The 27,906-nt window shown below is 36.2% G+C and overlaps 1 protein-coding gene across 30 annotated transcripts in view; it reads right to left on the bottom strand.

Moving 5' to 3' along the window:
- The window catches only part of LOC129659044 (uncharacterized), a 464,676-nt gene that overhangs the window by 233,813 nt on the left and 202,957 nt on the right, over positions 1-27,906 (bottom strand). For 2 of the 30 annotated variants that reach the window (XR_008717762.1, XR_008717761.1), the window contains exon 4: positions 25,643-25,719. The exons of the other annotated variants lie outside the window; for them this stretch is intronic. The gene's annotated coding sequence lies outside the window, so the exon portion shown is untranslated. The remainder of the gene's footprint in view (positions 1-25,642; positions 25,720-27,906) is intronic. 30 annotated transcript variants of the gene reach the window in all.

Genomic DNA, 27,906 nt, shown 5'->3' with positions numbered 1-27,906 from the left:
AACAGCAGATATCTTTCACAGTAGTTGATCAGGGTGAGCTGCCAAAAAGATAATTAGAGGTATAGCTATTTTAATGCATATTTCATGTCAATGAGAATATATAGGAACTACTTTTTGTCTTTTTCACAACCATTAGTACTATTTTTTCTAGGAAGAGACATAAAGCAGAGAGCTAGGCAACTCCAAGGCTGGTGCAACCCAGATGGCATCCTCAGTCCCCACTTTCACATTTCCAGCTCTGAATCAAACATGAAGTGAAAATCTCAGACACGTGGAACAGGGTGTTAATTCCTGGCTCAGAAGACTTTTCTAGCATTTCCTTCACATTACACTTATCTCAGCATCTTGCCAACCTAAAGGTAAATAATGCTCACTGACTGTGATAGAACCTCTGACCCCTCTCTTTAGGATTGCCTGCCAATAACTATTTGTAGAGTCCTTGGGGTATAAGTCCCGTGTGCTCATGCACAGAGTCATCTCTATCTTATGATTCCAACATTTTCCTATTTAATCCATATTTTCTGCCAAAGGTTCAAATCTTTCCAGGGTTGACTTAGAGGCAGCAGTTGCTCTCTAAGACTGCCAACTATCTTTCTCTGATGAAAATCTGCTTTACCAAAAAGCTTAGAGTTGTATGTGGTTATGGAAAGTGTAACAGAAGGGTTAGCTGCTGCAACTGCTGCTGCTGCTAGTACTATTCATAGTGTCTGACTATCTTGGTTCAACATTATGCTTAGTCAATTAATATTTGTTCTATTTTTTATCCATGACCCCAAATGGGGGAAATAACTTTCAAGTTTTCACCACCACCAACAGGCTTCACTCTTAAGTAAGAGTTATAAATTGACTTTGCATTCCTCTCTTCCAGCAAGTATATGCTCCCTTTATATGTTTGCTGCACATTCTTCTGAGGGTTCAGAGACGGGAGGGAGGTCCAAGAGGGAGGAGATATACATATGCATATAGATGGGCTTCCCAAGTGGCACTAGTGGTAAAGAACCCACTGGCCGAGGCAGGAGACACATGAGATATGGGTTCAGTCCCTGGCTCAGGAAGATCACCTGGAGAAGGGCATGACAACCCACTCCAATATTCTTGCCTGGAGAATCCCATGGACAGAGGAGCCTGGAGGGCTACAGTCCATAGGGTCACAAAGAGTCAGATCAGAAACGAAGCAACTTAGCACGTACACACACACGGCTGATTCACTTCCTTATACAGTAGAAACTAACACAATGCTGTAAAGCAACTATACCTCAATTAAAAATAAAAACCAATTATCTGAATGATACACATTGTGCAATACATTTCAGCATCTCTCTCCTCTAATTCTGAAGGATACTGCTCACATCAAAATCGGGGCTTCATGACTACTCCCCAAGAATGCAGTCTTTGAAAGACCTTTAGGTCGTACTGAAATAACTCCTCAGTGAGCCCCACCCACCATTGCTATAGACATCATTGGAAATGCCTAAATTCCAGAGACATGTTTATAAAAATTAAGATTCAAATTAGCGGTCTATAACATAAGAAAGTCAGGTTGAGTCTTTTTCAATTAATACTGGACTTGATGCATCACCAGTTCTTGAACCCACTCCTTCATCCACCCACATCTATGGCCCTCTATGAGGACAGCATTAGCCACTATGGTAGATCAACCTCATGCTTACCATTCCACAACACAGTCATAGTTTCCAACATTCTCTCTGGAATACACATTTGTCCAGAGAGTAATTACAATGCATTGCACACTTTTTGATTTAGAGCCACGTGAAATAACAGGCTATATCTATAAGCTGCTTGAAAAAGAAATCTGTACCAGACAAAGGTAAATGTCCAACTCCTAACTATAAAAGTGATGATTTCATTTATCCTGCAAATAAAATTTCGCTATTAGACTACGGTATGTATTTCAGATCATTTCACTTGCACAATCAGCATTTAACAATCTGTAATGAGGCTTGTCATTTTGTAACTTGAAGCCTGATCATAAACTGTGCAAAAAAAATTCAAGGTGATGCAGTCAATTATTTGGATGGGAAATGAGTATCATTCTTCCCTTGATTAGAGACTAAGAGAAATCTTAAGAAAGTGGGGCATCTGTTTTCCTGCCCTGAGATAGGTCTATATGTTAATGTACTGCCCTGATTCTGAGGATGACACTGTGAACCATGAGTGAGTCATTGCAGTACTTTTCCATCAGCAGTGAGGAATTTTCCCTATTTTACCTCTTTTTACCAGACATTGATTTACTGGATGAGATCAAAGGACTGTAAATGGTTAGGTCCATAGCTTCTGGTTAACATGGACACAGTTCTGTGCCCGTTGCCAGAACTGAATTCCAAAATGGGTCAGTTGATCTTAAGCAACATCATACAGGGACCCACAATCATAAAGTAAACATCCAGAATGTCTGAGCGTTCAGACTGTGGTGCCAACTGAGACACTGGAGGCAAGGAAAACAAGCTCATACCCAGAACACACGTCAGCCACAGAAAGACAAACACCTCCTTCCTCTGAAATAGAAGAGATGTGAAGAAAGCTACTTGTCCCAGTAGGGCTGGCTGTTCTCAGTGGCTCAGTACTGATCTCTGCTGCTGACAGGTCAGTGTTCAGTTAAAACAGGAGCTAGAATAGGGATGAACCTGTAATAGGGAACTCAGACTCTAGGCTTAAAAGCAAAGTCTCCGTTCTGCAGCCAAAATCACTCCTGTGATACAGTCACAAGTAAACTTATGAACAGAAGCTAGACAAATCATCACACCCAGAGGTACATTTAGCTCCCCGCTGTATTGAATGGTATACCATTGGCACTGCTGTGGATACAAAAATCTGCAAGCTTCGAGCCACTCCCATACGCCTACCTTTCCACAGAACTCTTCATCTCAACTATCTCAATCTTTTTCCGTACAGGCTCCTAACTAAGTAGCCAGGCTATTTATCACAGCCAACTACAGCCACATGTATTTTTACCTCAGATCAATTCTTTCTCCATGCCAAGTAAAAGACCAAGCATACTGCTTAAGGGTATTCCCAATGGAAAGATTTCTCTGCAACACTGCTCTTAAGGCCACATATGCTATAATGTAGCTGCTGTCCATTTTTGGCTCACACCAACTTATCAAGCTAACCCACCCACATACCAAGCCAAGATATTTTCCATGTCTATCCTCTGGTCATAAAAACCCATCACAAGATGTGAACATGAGCAGAATATTGGTCCCCTGAAAAATTCATCACTGCACCCAGTCCTGAAATCTTAACACGGTATGTCTTACTCTCTGGAGCATATGTGTTTTAACACAAAATCCAGAGCATATTCCAGTTCCTGCTCTCCTAGTATTCTTAGTATGTTGTTATTAATTTACAGTGAATGAACATAATGCTCTGTGAAATGTTTAAATCAGTGCTGTTCAGTGGAAATATAAACATATAAATAAAGTTTTTCACCAATTACATTTTTAAAAGAACAAGTTAAATCCATTTTACTTACATGTATGTTAGTCAACCAATATCCCAAACTGTTTTTGAAAATGTAATCACTATAAAAATATTAATTAGATATCTCAAATCCTTCTTTGGTACTAAGACTTTACTATTTTACACAAACAGCACATTTTGATTTGCCTTCTCCACATTTCAAGAGCTCACTAGCTACACGTGAACCTCCACTTTTGACCAAGGTGGGATAACAAAAACCAGAATTACCCTCCTGTCAAGCAAAAAACTAGACAAAATATGTGAAATAATACTTTTCTAGACACTTGCCTTAGGGAACAAAGGACAGGAATACCTTGGAGATGGGAAATGAGTGAATTAGCCCTATGACTGCCCCAACTTACTGTCCTGAGAGTTTCTAAGACCTTGTCCAAGAAGAGGGACACCAGGAGGAGTTCAGCAGACTCCCTGATTGAGGAGGGGGCTTGGAGCCTGAGGAGATCAAGGCAGCTACAGGCCTCAAGAAAGAGAACCAGAGAGGAGAATGCTGCATAGAGAGAGAACCACAGGGATATTCGGCAGAACAGCACATGTGTGTAAGGAAACTAGGTAAGTCAGACAAATAATCACATGAAAGGATTAGCGGAAACACACACTCACACAAATCGAGGAAGAGTGTGCATTCCCACCAGCCATGTTGGAAAAATGTCAAGATTTATTGGGTGTCAGGAAGAATACACAGAGGTGTCTTGCTTCAGTTGGGGTGATAATTAGGTCTGCGATAGGGGATCAAACTATTTCCAAGTAACAGGTGCATCCCAGAACAAAAGACAGGATTATTTATAAGACTACGAAAATACGCAGCACACAAATTGGTAAAATTCACAACATCTCACCTCCAATCAAAAATGACGAGGCTTGCAAATAAGCAAGAAAAAATGCTCCATCATGAGAAGAAAAATTAATCAACTGCCACCAACCCAGAATAGACCCAGATATAAAAACTAGCTGATGAAAACATGAAAGCAGTTATAATTATACTGTAAATTAAAAAATACAAGTTGAGAGAGACTTCCAGTTTCAGATTCAACAAACTTGGAAACTGTCACTCCTGTCTTCAAAACAAGAAAAATTGATTGTTGATAGAAAATCAATGATTTGTCCTGCACATTAAGGAATGGAGGTCACAGAACAATCCTGAAATCTGGAGAGACAGCTACATGCAGAAACACCACATCTGAAATCTACCTCTACCTACCTGGAGAAAAAGCTGCTGGAGACAGAAACTTGCAGAAACTGTTCAATGGTAAGTTTGATGACATGCTGGAAGTTGAATGAGGACTCTTAAGAGACCCAGAAATTCCCTGAGAGATGATCCTCTACTTTTTTAAGGGCTTTCTCTCCAGGGACCTGACCAAGTCTCATTGTGAGGAGTTGAGAAAGATCTCCTTGTGGCCCTGGGAGGGACTGGGGAAGAATAACCACTGGGAAATACATGTAGGTCCATTTTCATATCAGAGGCTTCTCTCCAAGACTAAGAATTTGGCCAGAGCAAAATTTTAAAATCTTAAGCCAGGTGGGAGAAGGGGAAGAGAATTTTCCCCATGCCAGCCTTCTATAGTCTCTTTATTTCATGTAAGGGTGTTGGTGAGAAATAAAATTAATACAGATTAGAACACTGCAGCCAAGGAAAGGAGTAGATGGTAGTGGGAAGAGAGAAGGGGAGTAAGCTATACCTGAAGAAAACAATTGTGAAGATCACAGTCCTGAGACAGAAGTCCATCAAAAGACTGAGACTTAGTTGGAATATCATACATTGCTCCCACATACAAACACCTTACCACCACGTCAACAGGCTCCAGTATAATAACAATAAGTGATAGCTGAACAACCTGAGGATCCAGACCTTGTCTGATTAAGAGCATGTGAAGCCTGATGTCAAAAGGGGAGGAAGTCAAGGACATTAAGGAAGTGAAGTCTCTGGCACCTACAGCTACAGTTATCGATCACAGTGCTGCTCTACTCCCAGACAGATTAACAGCAATCCTTAAAGCCCTATTTATTCAGTTCTTATTACCCAGAATAACATGTCTGGCTTTCAACAAAAATGATAGAGCATGTCAAAAGCAAGGGGAAAAAATACTCTCAAGAGACAAAGCAATCAGCAGAACCAGACTCAGAAATGACACGGATATTGCACACTGTATGATTCCAATTGTAAGATATTTTGGAAAAGGTTTAGCTATTGAAACAGTGAAAAGCTATCAGTGACTGCAGCTACTCAGGCAGATGGAGGAAAGGATGAAAGAGGGAAGCACAGGAACATTTGAGCATGGTGAAACTATTCTGCCTAATACTAAATCTGGATACATGACACCATTCATTTGTCCAAAGCCATAAATTTTTACAGCAAAAGAACTTTAAAGTATGAAAAATTTTAAATATACTCAGGAAGTTAAGGGGTCCCTGAAAATGATACCGGCAGTAACAAAACAATCTAATGGTATTACAATGGTATGAAATAATGTAACTGAAAGGGCAGAGGAAAAAGATTTTGTTGGAAGTAACTCTGAAAATGAGTTAGGACTGCAAGAGTAAAGATGACAGAAACAACATAAGCACTCTACTTTGACTCATAAAACTGTTTACGGTGGGAGTACAGGTTGACAAGTCTTAAATTATTATACATGGATTCTGAACAATACAGTGAGATCCACAAAGGAAGGATGAAGGGAGAGAGATCCCTCACTGCTGGACTGTGAATTTATAGCTATCCCAAGGGAGGAGGCTAGAATGATCCATGTGGTAGATGATTAGCATTAGATAACTCAATATTAATTCAGGATTAGCATAATACAGATACAGATGATACATAGAGAAACACATATAGATGTATATATACACGAGTTGGTAAACACGTAAATATTCTTGCCGTCAGCTTAGAGGTCCTGCAAACTTTATCACTCTATAGCAACAAACACATCTAATGTCTAGATCTTGGTGTCTAATAATACTCTCCTTTAAGAGGAACCAGGGCTCCCTGGATAAATGCATGACTCCAGAGCTCAGGGAAGGAACACACAAGATAATCCCTGTGGTTTGGAGCAGTGTAGAGTGCCAGAAAGTAAGAAAATGATGAATGAAAAGTCCACAAAAGTGGGGATATATCAAAGGGACACAGGAGCTAACAAAGAGTTCTCAAAGTCAAAGCTAAAACAATTTGAACAATGAAATAAAGTAATACTGGATTATAAACCAAAGTCCAAAATAAACAACCAGGAGTTCACAATAATATAAATAAATGATTCAATAAATAAAGAGAAAGAAGACTAGTCTCCAAAGGAGAATTCTAAATAATTTATGTAGACACCCCACCTTCAAGGGGAAGAAACATAATTCCCTTCTTTTTAAGTGTGGGCTGCATACAGTGACTTCTTTCCAAAGAGTACAATGTAAAAACAAGGAAAACAGAGGAACTTTGCTGAGGAGAAATTTGACCAATGTGACCTGAGCCGGGTGATTGAGATGAACACCATCAGCAATGGGACAGGTGAGCTCTAGGTCTTGATATTACGTGCAGTTTCCTGTGTATTCTGCCTTCCAAAAACCCCAGTCTAACTATGAGAAAAAAAGTCAGATAAACACCAACTGAAGGACAGTCTATACATATCTGACCAATACTTTGCAAAAAATATCAAAAGTCACCAAAGATAAAGAGTGTCTGAGAAACTGTTACAGTCAAGAGGAGCCTAAGGAGATAAGGCCAGATGGGATCCTGCAACAGAGAAAAAACACTAGGTAAAAAGCAATGAAATCTTAATAAGTTATGGACATTTTTAATACGTGATTTATTAGTTACAATAAATGTACTACAACCACTGAGCAATGTTAATAATAGGGAAACTGGGAGTGGAATATTGGGAACTCTCTGTACCATCTTCACAAGTTTTTTAGAACTCTAGAACTATTTTAAAATAAGTTTATTTAAAACGTGTTAGTGACACGAAAGATATTTTTAAAAGGACTCAAATTAAACTTCTAGGGATGAAAACTACAATCTTAAATTAAGGCCCAGATAGACTTTGCCTCAGATGCAAAATTTAGGGGTGGGGGGGTGCCAAAAAACTCTATATCAAGATAAACAATATTTTAAAGCAATATTCTAAAAGTCATAATTAATGCAAAAATATCCATGATGAACATAATACATAAATTTAAAATAAAGGATTCAAAAAATGCTGTGCCAAGCCATATTGGAGCCTGAGATAAAAAGGAAAATTGTGAGCCCATATACATGTTTTATGTATTTTCTTACTAGTTTTTTCCAGAACATGAGAGTAATTGAAAAAATAAAAAGTATGTATAATAATACTCACAGCATTAAAGTTTATTCAGGAAATTTATCTCGATAAAGTTTATACATATTAAACAAGTTACATTCACTCATTTTAACTAAAACTCAAAATTAAAAATGAGATAAACCAAAAAACAAGTTCTTAAAAATATTATTGATGAGTTTCCTTTTATTAAATCCAGAAAAATAAAATTATAATATTCTGTTTGAGGTATAAATAAAATGCTTTAAGTTAAACTAGCATTGTGCATTTGAAATACCTACTTTTCAATCATTCAGTGTTTTCCCAGGAATGGGGTAGAATAGAAAGTTCAGCAAAAGATTCATATGCACAGCCCTTGAGTTACAGAAAATAATGAACTAGCATAATTCACTAGGGAAAGGTTGGTACTTTCAATCAATAATATTGGGAAAATGGCTATATCAAAGAAAAATAAACATTGACTCTTTCCTCATTTCATGCATAAAAATTAGTTCACAATTTACCACAGATCTAAATGTGAAAGGCAAAATAATATTTTTGATATCTTTACATTAGTCAGTAAAAATATTTCATTAACAGGATACAAAAAGTCACTAACAACAAAGAAAAAAATAATGAATTGGACCTTATTATTTTGGTTTATTAAAAGACTCCATTAAAAGAGTGAAAAAATTAATTACAGCTGGGAGAAAATATTCACTGCATATATCGAATCAAGGACTCATACCCAGAATATTTGAAGTATTTCTACAAATCAGTAAGGGGGAAAAAAAGACCTCAATTGAAAAATGGGAAAAACTTAAATGGATACCTCTTGAAAGAGGATATCCAAATAGCAAACAAACAAACAAACAAAAAAAACAGATAGAAAAGGGGGCTAAAAAGTATGTTATCATGACAATGCAAATTAATACCATAATGAAATGTCACTGCATGTGTGTATAGAACTCTTTGGTGATTACTTAAATAAGATCCAAAAATAAAAATAAAAAATAATTTCATTCTTTTTTTTATATATGGAGAACAAATACTGCTTTTTTATTTAATGAAGAAAAACACAAATGTAGCTAAAAATTAAGCAATCTGACAGGTACCTTAAATGTTAAGTTTGCTTCATAGGAATTATAAAAATGTTAAATATTTTATATGGTAACTTAAAGTGAGGCTTGACTAAGTCAGTATTAATATTTTCTCACACGATTAATAAAATATTTCTAGCTACCTTAGAGCTTACATATGTGAGTTTTGAAAGAAACTGCACAAAACTTTGTCTATGTTTTACCCAAAATGCTGTAAAAAATTTTGGTATTTCCAAAAGCATTCAACTTATATTGGAAAAAGCAGCATCTCACTAATTCATTAAATTTTTAGGAATTAATATTCAGAACTGACAAGTATCAATTATATTTAAACACAGTATTTTTAGCATTTACCATTTTTTATCACTATTTTTGCTTTGCTCCAAAGCTAGGCATTTTTGACATTTCCATCTAGGGATGGAAGAGGTATAGTTGCTAACTGGAATTTTTCATGACTTCTATCACACCACATATTTCTACCACATATGTGAATTCAGACATATCCTACATGTCTCAATACCCTGTTTTTAAAGCCAGGCTTCACACTTAGCAGAGATATATGTGACAGGGAAAGAAAGGTTTAAAAAGCATTTTCTTAGCTGTTCTTTAGATTTTAAAACCCTGGGCAACATCCCTTAGCAGGATTGGGGTAGTTGAGGAATATGCTTATTTTCCATAAAATGGAAGAAAAATTATTTTGCAGACATTTGCTTTTCAGACAATTTTAAGATCAATTTTAGGAACAAATACATATGGAAGTTCAAGATCTGGAAGATGAAAAATCTGTGAATATAATCAACCAAAACATATTGAGAGATACAGAATTTTGTAAGATTTTATCTTAGAAATTCTGTAAAGTTAAGATGAAATGATGGGAATATTTCACCTGCAAGTTATCCAGGTGAAATCTTAGGCAAGCAATCTTAGGCTTTGGAAACTCAGAGGTTAACATAAAGGAAAAAATTTCTACTTGTAAGTTCAAAAATTGATTCTTACTAATATATGCAAATTCAGGTATAAAATATTAGAATAATAAGTATATCCAACTATTGATGATACATACAGTAAATGAGATCAGTGTTTTCTCAGTTTTGTAAATGACATATAATAAATGGAACTGAAATGCAATTTGAATAGTACTGCACTAGATTTTTAAGAGTATTTTAATTATAATGAGTAGCTTTTTCATTGTTTAAGATGGGTTTAGCAACACCTCTGAGATGGGTTTTAAAATGGCTTAAAAATGATATTTCTAATTAGAATGAGGTCTATGTTTTAATGGCCATTTTTGAGTCAATTCAATATATTTTCACTACCATTTCCTTTTGAAAAGGGCATATTTTATATTAGAAAATAAAACACACTTGATTTTTCTTCCTCTGGTTGAGTCTGTAAATGATAAGCTTTTAGTTGAATAACTATGGCCCAGGAACATACACTAATCTCCATCTGCCTCCAAGAACACTTTCTTGACCTCTTGGCTCCAGAGGAATCTCAAAACCTCCATCTTTTGATCTGTTTTTATGAGAATGAGGAATAAATTGTTTTTATCTGTATGGGTTTTTCCCTCATAAAATTTATTGGGTTGTCAAAGGAATGCCTATGTTCCCACAAGTTGATCACCCAAAAGTACTAAAATAACAAAATATTTCTTGATGCCATAAAGAAATCTCTCCTCCAACTCCTGTTTTTAACAAAGGTATCTAGGAAATAAGACGCTCTGTCAACAATAATCTCAGCTAAACAAAGCAGATTTTTCAGTATTTCACTCTGCTTAGAATTGAGTTAGCCAAAAAGTTCGTTTGGGTTTTTCTGCAACAGCTTACAGAAAAATCCAAATGAACTTTTTGGCCATTCAATATTGCTTTAAGCACTAATACTTAACTGATCATCTAAAAAAGAAGACCTCTCTCTAAATCACTTCTATTTCATAGCCCTTTGAGAGTCTATGCATTTTAGCAGTCATAGTCACATTCCTTTCTATCAAAATTACACAGACATGTTATGGAAAACTATGTTACTTGTTTTAGTATTTAAACCTAGATCTTCCCACTACCAGTGCCCCCCCCCCACCGCCCCGCCCCAACTCTTACCTCTGACAACTCCCTCTACTACAGCATGTATTTATTCATCTGTTACTTGAGCATATATTCTGTCCCATGCCTTTCCTGGTTACTGGAGAGATCAATAACTGAAATAACAGTCTACAAGAGGGTGTAGATGATTCTCGTGCTGACATGCTAAGTCACCTCAGTCTTGTCTGACTCTCTGTGACCTTATGGACTATAGCCCACCAGGCTACCCTGTCCAAGGGATTCTCCAGGCAATTATACTGGAGTGGACTGCCATGTCCTCCTCCAGGGGATCTTCCCAACCCAGGGATCAAACCCATGTCTCTTAGGTCTCCTGCATTGGCAGATTGGGTTCTTTAAGAAAAAGAATGACAAATAAAAACATATAGTATATTAAAAAGTAATATGTACTATGGAAATAAAGGATAGGGGAGACTGGGAATATGGATTGCAATTTTAAATACAGTGGTCAGCTTAGGCTTGGTTGAAAAAAAAGACATTTAGATAAATCTTAAATAGGGTGATCGAATATCCCTACAAATATCTGGGGGAATAACTTACTAAGCAGAGGTAAGTAAATTTACTTACCAATAGAAAATCCTCTATTTACTGCCAACTGAAAATCCTCAGGCAAGAATAAAGTAAAGGTTCTCTAGGGACATAAAGTTCTGAAGCCTGGAGAGAGTAAACAAGATCAACAGGAAGAACAGTACATTAAGGTAGAAAGATGAGGCAGATCATTCAGCGTCTTAGAGACCAATGCAAGGAATGTGGCTTTCTTTCTGAAACAATGGAAACCAATAATATTGACACAATCCATCTTCCATAGTTGAACTATTTAATACTATCCTGCAAGTAGGATAAATAAACAGGGACTACTAACAAGGAGCTATTGCAGTAATCAAGGGAAAAACCAACGGTGGCTCATGTTGAGAGGTACACTATTTTAGCAGTGATGTGTGTGAAAGTGTTATTTGCTCAGTCATGTCCTACTCTTTGTGATCCCATGGACTATAGCCCACCAGGCTCCCCCTGTCCATGGAATCTCCAGGCAAGAATACTGGCCTGTGTTGTCATTTTCTTCTCCAGGGGATTTTTCTGACCCCAGGGATAGAACCCATGTCTCCTGCATTGCAGGCAGATTCCTTACCATCTGAGCCACCAGAGAAACTTTGAGGTGATTAAAAAAAAAAATGGTCATAAGGTGAAGATAAACTAAAGTAAAAGCCAAAATTATTTCCTAACCAAATGGCTGCATGGTGAGTAAGCCAGAGTCAAGGAAAGGAAGATTCCAAAGTTTCAGATGTTAAGTGATTCTATTCAGTTCAGTTCAGTCAGTCAGCCATATCTGACTCTTTGTGACTCCATAGATTAAAGCATGCCAGGCTTCCCTGTCCATCAACAACTCCCAAAGCTTGCTCAAACTCATGTCCATTGAGTCGGTGATGCCATCCAACCGTCTCATCCTCTGCCATCCCCTTCTCCTCCTGCCATCAATCTTTCCCAGCATCGGGGTCTTTTCCAATGAATGAGTTTTTCGCATCAGGTGGCCAAAGTACAGATGTTTCAGTTTAAGAATCAGTCCTTCCATGACTTTCAAGACTGATTTCCTTTAGGATTGATTGGTTTGATCTCCCTGCAGCCCAAGGGACTCTCAAGAGTCTTCTCCAACACCACAGTTCGAAAGCATCAATTCTTCAGTGCTCAGCTTTCTTTGTGGTCAAACTCTCACATCCATACATGACTACTGGAAAAACCATAGCTTTGAATAGACAAACCTTTGTTGGCAAAGCAACTTCTCTGCTTTTTAATATGCTTTCTAGGTTGGTCATAGCTTTTCTTCCAAGGAGTAAGCGTCTTTTAGGTTCATGGCTGCAGTCACCATCTGCAGTGATTTTGGAGCCCCAAAAAATAAAGTCTCTGTTTCCACTGTTTCCCCATCTATTTGCCATGAAGTGATGGGAAGGATGCCATGGTCTTAGTTTTCTGAATGTTGAGTTTTAAGCCAACTTTTTCACTCTCTTCTTTCACTTTCTTTCTCTTTCTTCCACCTTTTTTCAAGAGGCTCTTTAGTTCTTCTTCTGCCTTAAGAGTGGTGTCATCTGTATATCTGAGGTTATTGATATTTCTCCTAGCAATCTTGTTTCTAGCTTGTGCTTCCTCCAGCCCAGCATTTCACATGATGTACTCTGCATATAAGTTAAATAAGCAGGGTGACAATATACAGCCTTGACGTACTCCTTTTCTGATTTGGAACCAGTCTGTTGTTCCATGTCAGGTTCTAAATGTTGATTCTTGACCTGCAAACAGATTTCACAGGAGGCAGGTCAGGTTGGTCTGGTATTCCCATCTCTTGAATAATTTTCCACAGTTTGTTGTGATCCATACAGTCAAAGGCTTTGGCATAGTCAATAAAGCAGAAATAGATGTTTTTCTGGAATTCTCTTGCTTTTTTGATGATTCAACAGATGTTGGCAATTTGATCTCTGGTTCCTCTGCCTTTTCTAAATCCAGCTCGAACATCTGGAAGTTCACAGTTCATGTACTGTTAAAGCGTGGCTTGGAGAATTTTGAGCATTACTTTGCTAGCATGTGAAATGAGTGCAACTGTGTGGTAGTTTGAGCATTTTGGGGGATTGGAATAAAAACTGACTTTTCCAGTCCTGTGGCTACTGCTGAATTTTTGAAAATTTGCTGGCATATTGAGTGCAGCACATTCACAGCATCATCTTTTAGGATTTGCAATAGCTCACCTGAAATTCCATCACCTCTACTAGCTTTGTTCGTAGTGATGCTTCCTAAGGCCCACCTGACTTCACATTCCAGGAGGTCTGGCTCTAGGTCAGTGATCACACCATTGTGGTTATCTGGGTCATGAAGATCTTTTTTGTATAATTCTTCTGTGTATTCTTGCCACCTCTTCTTAATATCTTCTGCTTCTGTTAGGTCCATACCATTTCTGTCCTTTATTGAGCCCATCTTTTCATGCAATGTTCCCTTGGTATCTCTAATTTTCCTGAAGAGATCTCTAGTCTTCCCCATTCAATTGTTTTCCTCTATTTCTTTGCACTGATCACTGAGGAAGGCTTTCTTATCTCTCCTTGCTATTCTTTGGAACTCTGCATTCAAATGGGTATATCTTTCCTTTTCTCCTTTGCTTTTCGCTTCTCTTCTGTTCTCAGCTATTTTTAAGGCCTCCTCAGACAACTATTTTGCCTTTTTGCATTTCTTTTTCTCAGGGATAGTCTTGATCACTGCCTCCCATACAATGTCACGAACCTCCATCCATAGTTCTTCAGGCACTCTATCAGATCTAATCCCTTGAATCTATTTGCCACTTCCACTGTATAATCGGAAGGGATGTGATTTAGGTCATACCTGAATGGTCTAGTAGTTTTCCATACTCTCTTCAATTTAAGTCTGAATTCAGCAATAAGGAGTTCATGATCTAAGCCACAGTCAGCTTCCAGTTTGTTTTTGCTGACTGTATAGAGCCTCTCCATACCAGCTGCAAAGAATATAATCAATCTGATTTTGGTATTGACCATCTGGTGATGTCCATGTGTAGAGTCTTCACTTGTGTTGTTGGAAGAGGGTGTTTGATATGACCAGTCCATTCTCTTGGCAGAACTCTATTAGCCTTTGCTCTGCTTCATTCTGTACTCCAAGGCCGAATTTCTTGTTACTCCAGTTATCTCTTGACTTCCTACTTTTGCATTCCAGTCCCCTATGATGAAAAGGATGTCTTTTTTGAGTGTTAGTTCTAGAAGGTGTTGTAGGTCTTCATAGAACCATTCAACTTCAGCTTCTTCAACATTATTGTTTGGGGCATAGGCTTGGATTACTGTGATATTGAAAGGTTTGCCTTACAAATGAACAGAGATCATTCTGTCATTTTTGAGATTGCACTCAAGTACTGCATTTCAAACTCTATGGCATTTCAGACTGATTCTACTCATCAGCCATTTTTATAAGCGCAGAGAAAGACAGAGAGACAATGAGAAAGGAAAAAAAAGAAAATGAGATGAAAAAATTATTTTTATTAGTGGGTTGTGAGTGCATAAGTGGAAAGGAAAGAGCTGAATATCTATACTAGTTCTTCCATTTATTAGGCAAAAATTGTACTCCCTGATCTTCAGTTTCCATGTCTCTAAGAGTGCATATTGTCTATTTATTAAGATGCTGTTCAGAGTATTTACGAAGATAACATAAAATACCTAGCATAATTTTTCTTCTATTTTCTTCACTGTTACTATCACTAAACAAATAAACTGAGATTGTTTACAGAACCAAAAAAAAAAAAGTGCGTAACTAGATTCTCCACATCAATAAACCAGCTCAGGAATTCTCAAACGTATTCTTTCAGCTGTCATTAAATCTCTATGTACTATATTAGGTTTACAGTCCTTATTTTTTCTTTTCCATGAAAATTTACCCCAAATTCATTTAAAATGGTTATTTTTCCTAAGAATAGTGCACTATGAAGCAATTTCACAACAATATGATCCTATTGAGAACTAAGACTTCGTTATGATTTTTTCCTAAGTGAAAACCAAAGGAACACGTACATTAACAACTAGGAAAAGAAAAACTTAGTGCTGAGGTTGGTTCATTAAACCTTACCAGATAAACTCAAATCTACATCATGAAAAATGACTGGAGCAATACTAGATGTCTAAGTGGAAGAAACATATCTTCTAGTATGTATTCCTGAGATTTGTTTTTAAAGCCTATTCTTTAAATCTTTTCAACAAGCTTAAAATTCAATATAGGTTTATTTTCTCCAGAAAGATAATTTCATATTTTAGACCATAAAACAAATGTATACCTAACTCACAGCCACAGGAAAGCATAACTCATCTTTCAGTTTGTTCCCTCATTATAAATTTAAAATCATATATAAAAAGACTTGGCATTTGGAATCCTAGGTAGCTGCAATTAAATGATTCCAGGTACTTGTTGGTACATTTCATATACACTCATCTACCAAATAGTAAGTCAAATGTCTTCATACCCAGTGAAAACTGGGTCAGGGATAGAGAATGAGGAAGGAACCAGATATTAAAGAAAGTTCTCTGTGAAGACAAAACTTGATGCCAGATTGGTATGGATACCTGGTTCTATACAAAGGAATGTAGAGGAACACAATGATGAAAAAGTGTATGAAATATTTTTTAAATATTTTTTACACTTTAATTTGAAAAATTCTGTAGGTGATAATTGCTCATAGCCAAAAAAAAAAAAAAAAACCTTATAATGTATTGTGGAGTCTATAGCTTTTCTTATGTGGAAATAAAACTACTTGAGCATAGGATCAAAGACAAGATGGAAAAAATTAGGATATACTGTTTTAAGTTTCTTACATTATATGAAGTTGTATAATACTATTCAAAAGTGAAGTGTGGCGAGTAAAAGATTCATACTGTATACCCTAATATATAATAACTGAAATATTTTTAAAGAGAGCTACAACAAATTATGAAGATAAAATGAAATACTAAAAGAAATCTAAAACAAATCAAGGAAAGAGAAAAAAGTAAAATGAAGAGCAAGACAAATGGAAAACAACCTGCAAGATTATAAACTTAAACATAACTATATCAATAATCATTTTAAATTTAAGTGGTCTACAGTCCAATTACATTAAAAAAGTAGAAATTTTCAGATAAAAAGGCAGTACCCACTACATCTAATCTGTAAGAAATCCACTTTAAAAATAGAGACACAGGTTAAAAATGAAAGAATGGCAAGAGACATACCATGCAAACCCAAACATAAGAAAGTTGGAGTGACTGTTTCAACATAAGAAAAAGTATGCTTCAAAACAAAAATATCACCAGTGATAATAAAAAGGGGTATTCTATAATAGAGTATCTATAATAATAGAGTATCAATTCACCAAGAAGATACACCAATTACAAATTTATATGCCACTAATAAGGGCTTCCAAATATATGAAGCAATAACTGAAAAAAGTAAAAGAGAAGTAGACAAATCTAAAATTTTAAGTTGGAGATGTCCATGTTCCACTCTCAATAATTGATAATACAAGTAGACATAACATCAGTAGTGATATACAAGACCTGGACAAAACTGTCCATCGACTTGACCTAATTGACAGTGATAAAACTCCACCAAACCACAGACTACTCATTCTTTTCAAGTTTAAATGGAATAGGAATGGAGACAGACCATTTGTCTGGCCTTCAAATGTCATAATACATGTTAAATTAATTAAAAATCCTAACAACTCAATTAAAATAGAAATTACTAACAAATACAGAAAAGTCCTCAAATATTTAGAAATTGAGCCTCACATCATTAAACAATGCCATTAAGTCTAAAAAGTCACAGAATAAAATAAGATGTATTGAAGTGAATGGTTATAAAAACATATCAACAACATGCCAACATATGCAGGCTACAATTAATAACAGTATCCACAGGCTTCCATGGTGAATCCTATCAAATGTTTGAGGGAGAAATAATATAGGTCTCAGAAAATATTAGCGTATTAAAAGAAAGCAAACCATAGACAAGTGTTTTTCTAGGAACAGATACTAGAATAGATGCAAACAACTCAATCAAAAACTGAGCAGAAGACCTAACTAGACGCTTCTCTAAAGAAGACATACAGATGTCTAATAAACACATGAAAAGATGCTCAACATCGCTCATTATTCAGTTCAGTTCAGTCGTTCAGTCGTGTCCGACTCTTTGCGACCCCATGAATCGCAGCATGCCAGGCCTCCCTATCCATCACCAACTCCCAGAGTTAATGCAAATCAAAACTACCATGAAATATCACCTCACACTGGTCAGACTGGCCATCAACAAAAATCTACAAACAATAAATGCTAGAGAGAATGTGGAGAAAAGGGAATTCTCTTGCACTGTTGGTGGAATGTAAAATGATACAACCACTATCGAGAACACTATGGAGATTACTTAAAACACTAGGAATAAAACTACCATATGACCCAACAATCCCACTACTGGGCATATACCCTGAGGAAACCATAATTGAAAGGACACACATATCCCAGTGTTCACCGCAGCACTATTTACAATAGCTAAGACATGGAAGCAACCTAGATGTCCACTGACAGATGAACGGATAAAGGACATATAGTACATATATATAAGGGAATATTAATATTACTCAGCCATAAAAAGGAACACATTGGAGTCAGTTCTAATGAGGCAGATGAACCTAGAGCCTATTATATGCTGCTGCTGCTGCTGCTGCTAAGTCACCCAGTCGTGTCCAACTCTGTGCGCCCCCATAGACGGCAGCCCACCAGGCTCCCCCGTCCCTGGGATTCTCAAGGCAAGAACACTGGAGTGGGTTGCCATTTCCTTCTCCAATGCATGAAAGTGAAAAATGAAAGTGAAGTCGCTCAGTCGTGTCCGACTCTTAGCGACGCCATGTACTGCAGCCCACCAGGCTCCTCCATCCATGGGATTTTCCAGGCAAGAGTACTGGAGTGGGGTGCCACATTGCCTTCTCAGAGCCTATTATATAGAGTGAAGTAAATCATAAAGATATTAATACAAATATATGGATCTAGAAAGATGAACCTATTTGCAGGGCTGCAATGGAGACTCAGACGTAGAAAACAGACTTGTGGACAGGGAGGGTTGGGGAGGGTGGGAAGAACTGAGAGAGCAGCATGGAAACACATACTGTCATATGTAAGCTAGATAGCTGATGGGAATTTGTTGTTTTGCTGCAGGAAGCTCAAATCTGATGCTCTGGGACAACCTAGAGAGGTGGGATTGGGTGGAAGATAGGAGGGACAAGATATATGTATACCTATGGCTGATTCATGTTGGCGTATGAAAGAAACCAACACAACATTATAATGCAATTATTCTCCAATTAAAAATAAATAATTTTTAAAAAAAGAAAAAGAAAGCAAATCATAGACAAGTGTTCAGGAATTGGAAAAGAAAGACAACTTAGTATTCCCCAGAAAATAATAAAAAATAGATACTAGAAATATAAAGAACTTCGACCTAATATGGGATATCTATGAAAAAAAGGTCAGGAAAAAGTAAAGAATATTGATTTTTAGCACTTAGCATTACACATTGCGATGGAAGTCTAGGTAGTGTGTAAGGCAATAAGAAGGAGACAGGAAGACTTAAAGAATGATGTAAAATCCCTTTACTCACAGTTCATACCATCATGTATTAGAAAGTCCTATGGAAATTTCTATAAATTCCTTTTGTAAAGTATTTTTATTTTTTTTTTTTTTTATTTTTTTTTTTTAAATTTTATTTTATTTTTAAACTTAACATAACTGTATTAGATTTGCCAAATATCAAAATGAATCCGCCACAGGTATACCTGTGTTCCCCATCCTGAACCCTCCTCCCTCCTCCCTCCCCATTCCATCCCTCTGGGTCGTCCCAGTGCACCAGCCCCAAGCATCCAGTATCGTGCATCGAACCTGGACTGGCAACTCTGTAAAGTATTTTTAAAAAGCTACTACAATCAGTAAGTGATTTTTATAAGATTACAGACTAGAAGAACAGCACCCAAAGTTAAATATATTTTAATATACTAACAGTGAAAAGTTGGAAAATAAAACTATAAGAAAGTATAAAAGTATCTAAAAACTTTAAATGTACTAGAAAATTTGATAATATTAAGATATCAATTTTCCCTTAATTGATACATGGATTCAATGCAATTTTAATCAAACTAGTTGTTTTAAGGATTTGGGAAGAATATTTTAATATTTATGGAAATGTAGTATAAGATACCTACGAATGGAGTATAATGGAATATAAAGTAAAATGATAAACATTTCCATAATAAATAACCACTGGAATTAACCCAGGTATGATAATCAAGAGAGCACATTATTGGTACAATGATAGTTAGGCAGGTGGAAAGTCCAAACACTGAACATATATAATAAATTGATTTTCAACAAAAGTTCCAAATAAATCGAGAATGGATACTCTTAACAAACTATACTAGAAAAATTAAATATCCACATGTGGGAAGGGGGAACATTAAACCTACATGCAAAAATTATTATGAAATGGATCACAGTCCCCCCTCCCCCAAAAAAAAAAAAAAAAACACACAGAAAAAAGACTTGGGTTAATCAGTAACTTCTTAGAAAAGAAAAAATACAACCATTAAAATATTGAAAAATCATACTTCAAAATTTACAATTTTCAATCTTTGAAGGCCACCATTAAAATGAAAAACAAACATAAAACAATCAGTGTCTGAAGAATAATTCTTAGTATTCTCAGTACATATGTTCAACTTAGAACTAATACCCAGAATATATTTAAAAATTTCCTACAACTCATTAATAAAAAAAAATAGCACAAGGTAATCTAGCAAAATGTGAATGAACATTTCACAAGAATAGATATAGAGGTGATCAGTTAAGTACATGAAAAGATGCTCAAAAATATTTTATCAGTGAAATGAGTACTGAGTATAAATTTATTAAGATCCATTTGAATGATTAGAAGTGAAAAGACTTCCCAAGTTTGGGTGAGGATATAGAGCACCTACCTGTAGCTTTCAGGCCTTGCTGCTGGAAATGTGAAATGTTACAACTACTTTCAAAAACCATTTGGCAACTCTCCCAGAGTTAAGCATATACTATTCCTACCACACAGCTATTCCACTCCTAGGTATTCAATCAATAGAAATTCAAAGCATATGTTCAAACAAATATTTGTGCATAAATGTTCACAGTAGCTTTACTCATTATAACCAAAACTGGGAAAGAACCTAATGGCCATTGACAGCAGAATGGAGAAAGAAATTTCAGTATATTCATTTAATGGAATATTATTCAGCAGTAAAAATGAATAAACTAATACCACACACAAAAGAATATCCAAACATTATGCTGACAGATAAGCCAGATATAAAAGAATGGATACTGTACAACTTTATTTATATTTGTCAAGAAAAGGCAAAACAGAGACAAAATTTCCTGCGGCTTAGGTCTTCCAGAAAGTTCAAAAAGCAATCAATGGTAGCCTGGGTTTGGAGGGTAGTTTTCTATGTATGGACATGAAAAACTTTGAGGGCCTAATAAAAACCTTCAATATCTTGATTATGGTGGTGGTTACAGGAATGTACACTTAAAACATGTACTATAGAAATAATAAAAATCAATACCTAATAATCTGGTCAAATTAACTTTTGTTCTATAAATTAATCAATTTAGCCCACTCTGATTTATATGGTTAACAAAATAATATAGTTGCTGACACAGAGTGAATATCCAAATGATACCAGTTGCATTTTATTCAGTAATAGTAAAGTACACAGATTTATTTTATGCTTGGTATATACTCCTCTATTTTCGATCCCTGATTAGGAATTATCTACTAGGCGTCATGCAAAAGGAAGTTATAGTACCTTTAAGTTCTCTTTGAGCATATTGGACTTTCCTTAACTCTCAAAGTAAAGTAATTTCACTAAAGGTCTAATTTTTCCAGTTTAATTTAAAAATTCAATGATGTATATCACTGTATTACATCTTTCTACTGCCACTGCAGAAGGGAAAGCCAGTGATCCATTAGAGAAGGTTAGCAAAACTAGAAGACCACAATTTTTCATTTAAGATACAGATTTTATACATTCTAAGATATAGAAAAGTAGAGCTAAAAGTATACATTTAAAAGTATTCTCAAGTAGACAAAAATAAATAACAAATAACTGAATCTATAATAGAAAAAAAATGGCCCCTCATTTCAGTTGTGGTACTCTTCTAGACTGGTTTTAGCAAATGCATGCACTTTTGTGTTGCAAAATTCATTCAAATCATTAAGACCACCTTACGTTACAGTGAATTTTCAATGCATTATTTTCTAAAACATCTTCATATAAGATATACCTATACAATGTCAAAGTATCTAAATGATAAGTAAAACAATTTAAACTTCCCTATTACAATGAAGAATTTAATCTTCAGTTTGTTCTACATAGAAATACTATTTCTGTGTAGATATACTCATGTAGAAATACAGTCTCATGAAATACTATTTAAAGAGAAATTTAAAACAATAAAATGGGTAGACCAAAAACAACTTAACTACTTATTCACTATCTTTTTTCTCTATTTTTAACAGCTTTATTGAGATGTAATTTATGTATAAAACATGCATATGTTTAATGTATACAATTTGCTGAGTTTAGACATTTGCATACATCTGTAATACCATCACCATAACCAAGGAATTCAGCAGATCCATCACCTCCAAAAGTGTCTTGTCTTCCTTTACTAGAGTTTTTGGTTTTCCTTTCTTGTTTGTTTTTTGGATTAATGTTTTGTTTTTGTCATAAGAACACTTAACATGAGATCTACCCTCTTAACAAATGTTTAAGTGTATAGCCCTGTAATGTTAACTAACTAGAGGCACTGGGTTATACAGCAGATCTCTAGGTTTATTCACCTTGCACAACTGAAACTTTATATCCATTGCATAGTAACTTCCCATTTTCCCTCCCCCTAGGCTCTGGCAGCCACCATTCTATTCTGTTTCTGTGAGTTTGCCTGTTTTAAATATCTCATATAAATGGAATCATGTACTATTTGTTCATTGGTGAATGCCTTCTTTTCCTCACCTTAATGTCCTCCAGGTTAGTCCATTCTGCTGCAAATATTAAGATTTTCCTCTTCTCGAATACTGAATAATATACCATTGCATGTGTATACCACATTTTCTTTATGCATTCATTTGCTGATGGACATTTATTTATTTGCTGATGTGGAAATAAATGTAAATAATGCAGCAATGAATATGGGAGTGTATCTTTTCAACATTCTCATTTCATCTCTTTTGATGTTTAGTCAGAGGTAAGATTTCTGGATCATAATTTTATTTTCAGTTTTTTTGAGGAACTTTCATACTGTGCTCTCCGGTGGCTATACCATTTTACCTCTCCATAAACAATGGAGAAGTGTTTGAATTTCTCCATATCCTTATCCTCACTCAGCTCTTGTCTTTTTGATGATAGCCATTGCAACAGTTGTGAATTTAAAACTCACTGTGGTTTTGATTTGCATTTCTACAGTGATTAGTGATATTGAGCGCCTTTTCATGTACCTGGTGCCTATTTGTATATCTTCTTTAGAGAAATGCCTGTTCAAGACCTTTGCCCATTTTTAATTGGATTGCTTGGTTCTTTCCTATTGTGAAAGTTGCCCAGTTCAGTTCAGTTCAGTTCAGTCGCTCAGTCGTGTCCAACTCTTTGCGACCCCATGAATCGCAGCACACCAGGCCTCCCTGTCCATCACCAACTCCCGGAGTTCACTCAGACTCACGTCCATGGAGTCGGTGATGCTATCCAGCCATCTCATCCTCTGTCATCCCCTTCTCCTCCTGTCCCCAATCCCACCCAGCATCAGAGTCTTTTCCAATGAGTCAATTCTTCACATGAGGTGGCCAAAGTACTGGAGTTTCAGCTTTAGCATCATTCCCTCCAAAGAAATCCCAGGGCTGATCTCCTTCAGAATGGACTGATTGGATCTCCTTGCAGTCCAAGGGACTCTCAAGAGTCTTCTCCAACACCACAGTTCAAAAGCATCAATTCCTCCGTGCTAAACCATAGCCTTGACTAGACGGACCTTTGTTGGCAAAGTAATGTCTCTGCTTTTGAATATGCTGTCTAGGTTGGTCATAACTTTCCTTCCAAGGAGTAAGCATCTTTTAATTTCATGGCTGCAGTCACCATCTGCAGTGATTTTGAAGCCCAGAAAAATAAAGTCTGACGCTATTTCCCCATCTATTTCCCATGAAGTGATGGGACCAGATGCCATGATCTTCGTTTTCTGAATGTTGAGCTTTAAGCCAACTTTTTCACTCTCCTCTTTCACTTTCATCAAGAGGCTTTTGAGTTCCTCTTCACTTTCTACCATAAGGGTGGTGTCATCTGCATATCTGAGGTTATTGATATTTCTCCCGGCAATCTTGATTCCAGCTTGTGTTTCTTCCAGTCCAGCGTTTCTCATGGTGTACTCTGCATAGAAGTTAAATAAGCAGGGTGACAATATACAGCCTTGACGTACTCCTTTCCCTATTTGGAACCAGTCTGTTGTTCCATGTCCAGTTCTAACTGTTGCTTCCTGACCTGCATACAGATTTCTCAAGAGGCAGGTCAGATGGTCTGGTATTCCCATCTCTTTCAGAATTTTCCACAGTTTATTGTGATCCACAAGGTCAAAGGCTTTGGCATAGTCAATAAAGCAGAAATAGATGTTTTTATGGAACTCTTGCTTTTTCCATGATCCAGCGGATATTGGCAATTTGATCTCTGGTTCCTCTGCCTTTTCTAAAACCAGCTTGAACATCAGGAATTTCACAGTTCACGTATTGCTGAAGCCTGGCTTGGAGAATTTTGAGCATGACTTTACTAGCATGTGAGATGAGTGCAATTGTGCGGTAGTCTGAGCATTCTTTGGCATTGCCTTTCTTTGGGATTGGAATGAAAACTGACCTTTTCCAGTCCTGTGGCCAAATTTGCTGGCATATTGAGTGCAGCACTTTTACAGCATCATCTTTCAGGATTTGAAATAGCACGTGTCCAACTCTTTGCAACCCAATCTCAGCACTACCCAGATTTTTACTAGATAACTTATTGCAAATATTTTACCTACTTTATATGTTGCCTTTTTTTTTTTACTGTATTAATGTTTCCTTTGCCATACTGAAGATTTTTACTTTATTATTATTCCACTTGTCTATTTTTGCTTTCATTACCTGTATCTTAGATATCATATCTAAAAAGAGTATTGCCAAGACTAAAGTCAAGAAGCTAATTCCCTTTGTTTTCCTTTAGTAGTTTTACAGTTTGGGGTCTTCATTTTGAGTTAATATTTATAATGATGTGAGGTAAAGGTCCAATTTTATCCTTCTCCATGTGGATATCCACTTTTTCCAACACCATTTACTGAAGAGAATTCTGTCACCACTGTGTATTCATGGTACCTTGCTGAAGATCGCAGAACACATATGCATGGATTTATTTCTTTTCTCGATTTTGTTCCATTGGTGTATATGTCTGTGTTTCTGCCAATACCATACTAATTACTGTGACCTTGTAATAATTTTGAAATAAAAAATTGGATGCCTCCAGCTTTGCTCTTTCTCAAGATCATGTTGACTATTCTGGGTCTTTTGTATTTCCATATGAATGTCAGGGCTTTTTTTTCCATTTTGGCATAAAAATGCCATTTGGGTTTTGATGAGGATAGCAATGTATCTGCAGATCATTTTGGGTAGTATAGACATTTTAACAATTATTAAGTCTTCCAATTCATAAATATGGGATGTCTTGCCACTGTTTTAATTTTTATCAATATTTTATACTTTTCAGTGTATAGGTCTTTTAGCTTCTTCAGTAACTTTATTCCCTAATATTTTATTCTTTGGTGCTATTCTAAATGAGATTTTCTAAAATTCCTTTTCCTTTCCTTAGTTCATTGTTTATGTATAGTAATACCACTGGTTTTCTGTGTGTTGATTCTCATATTCTGTAACTTGATCAAGTTCATTGAATCTGTTCACTAGCTCAACAGTTTCTTGGTGGTGTTTGGAGTCTCCCATATATAAGATCAAGTGTCCTAGTGAAAGTCTCTCAGTCGTGTCCAACTCTTTGCAACCCCATGGACCATACAGTCCCTGGAATTCTCCAAGCCAGAATATTGGAATGGGTAACCATTACCTTCTCCAGGGGATCTTCTAAACCCAGGGATCTAACCGAGGTCTCCCGCATTGCAGGCAGATTCTGTACCAGCTGAGCTGCCAGGGAAGCATATAAGATCATGTCATTTGCAAAAAGAGAGATTTTATTTCTTTCTAATGTAGATGCCTTTTACTTTGTTTTCTTGCCTAATTGCTGTGACTACAACTCCCAGTAGTCTGTTGAATAGAAATGGTAAGAGTAGGTCTCTGTATCTTGTTCCTGATTTTAGAAGAAAAGCTTTCTGTTTTCTACCATTAACTTTGATGTTAGCTGTGTATCTTTTACCTTAGATTATGGAAATTCTACAATTATCAAATTGTTTTTATATGCATGGTACTGTGTGCAGAGCAATCAAAGATTTTGAAACCTTCTATAACAAGGTACTCACAGTTTGGTGGAGGATCGGCTGATGGAGGAGTTAAAGAGACATTATTATATTCAAAGATTTTTTTCTCCTCTTCATTAAATGTTATGGACTAAGGAGTAACTTAGAAGAAACTGAATATGTTCTGTATCTCATACTTAATTGTTCATTTAAGGAGGTCTTCTCTCTTCCATAGCCTTCCTTTCCATTTAGACAAAGCAAAATCTTCTTAAACTTTCTTATTATGATCCCCTCTTTCTCAGATTCATGCATATCTTCCAAACTATCGGTATAACATATTTTTCTGTAATATTAAGAGAGATACTTTTAAAAGAGAAAGTATCTCCTCTCATACTGTTATGGGGCAAGAACACATTTCTTGCATTAGCTTCACCAAACAATTGTGTCCTATATCATTATACATGATCATTTTAAAGCAAGTGCTGTCTTAGCTCACCAATAAGTTGCAATCTTATACAAGAAATTACCTTCTCTTTATTTGCATCGTGATGCCTAGTAAATGTTAAGGACATTGTAGATACACAATAAATACATCTTAGCTTAACTGTGGGTTTATATATGTTATAGACTGAATGTTTGTGTTGCCACAAAATTCATTATATTAAATCCAATCTCCCATGTGATGGTATTCAAAGGTAGGGACTTTGGGAGGTAACCAGGTCTTGAGGATGGAGCCCTCATGAATGAAATTAGCATGCTTGTAAGAAGAGGCCATGGGGCTAGTTTGGTTTTTCTACCATGGGAGGATCCAATGAAAACTCATCAGTCAACAACCCAGAAACAGCCCTCACTAGAACCTGATCATGCTCGCATCCTGATCACAGACTTCTAGCCGCTATAACTGTGAGAAATAAATTTATCTTATTCCATGCCACCCAATCTATGGTACTTTGTTACAACAGCCCAAACTATGACAACATACTTGGAATTATCCTCAGGAAATAACAATCTTTCTCCCTTAGCTCATATTTTAAGCATTACCTTATCAGAGACCTGACTTTAATCTCCAGCTCTTTCAAAGGAAATATTATGCCTTTGGGGTAAATAGATTGATTTCAAAGCAAAATTTTCAACCTGTCACTTTTTATTCTAAAAACAGCATTTCTGGCATCCAGCTTCCATCATGTGATCATCCAGCTTTGGCTTGGTCTATCATGTAGGGCAGGGACAACAGATACAATCTGAGCATGAAAATCAATAAATCCAGATTCTAGCTCTAGTTCCTTGCATCTCACTTTCCTTTGATTTAGGTCATTGTCCTGAGCAATCAACAGGACAAAGCAGAAATTCACAATAACGTTTTCTTGTGGCTTAGGGTCACCAGGATTCGTGCCATATAAATAGAACTTAGTATGCATTACTGTTATCTCTGATTTTCACACATGATAATGAGTTATCAGTCATGTCTAATCCTAACGTATATGACAGACAAGATAGTACAGGTGTTTTGACAGTTTAGGGAAAAAAAAATCACTTGATTTTTCAGAATGCTTCTAAAAATTCTATTAGGCATTCCAGTGCCTGATTTAGACAATAGTATTCATGAGAACATTTTTTAAAACATCCTCTCACTATTTATTGACTATAAAGTTTTCCGACACAAAATGAACCTTAGGAAATAAAATGAATTAAATTTTGGTATCAGCCACTGGTGTCCAAGTGTTGCTGCACATATTAATGACCTGAGGATCTTTAAAATTACTAATGCTTGGCTAGCACCCCATATATTCTAATTTAATTCATATGGGTGTAACATGGACATTTCAATTTTTTAAAAGCTCCTCAGGTGATTCCAATGTTCAAACCACTATCCTAAGCAAATGCGTAGTCTTATTTCAGTTTTATTTCTCAATTGCAC

The sequence above is a fragment of the Bubalus kerabau genome, chromosome 8 (genome assembly GCF_029407905.1).
Source record: "Bubalus kerabau isolate K-KA32 ecotype Philippines breed swamp buffalo chromosome 8, PCC_UOA_SB_1v2, whole genome shotgun sequence".
In the NCBI taxonomy this organism is placed as follows: Eukaryota; Metazoa; Chordata; class Mammalia; order Artiodactyla; family Bovidae; genus Bubalus; species Bubalus kerabau.
This window is presented reverse-complemented; position numbering and strand designations above follow the sequence as displayed.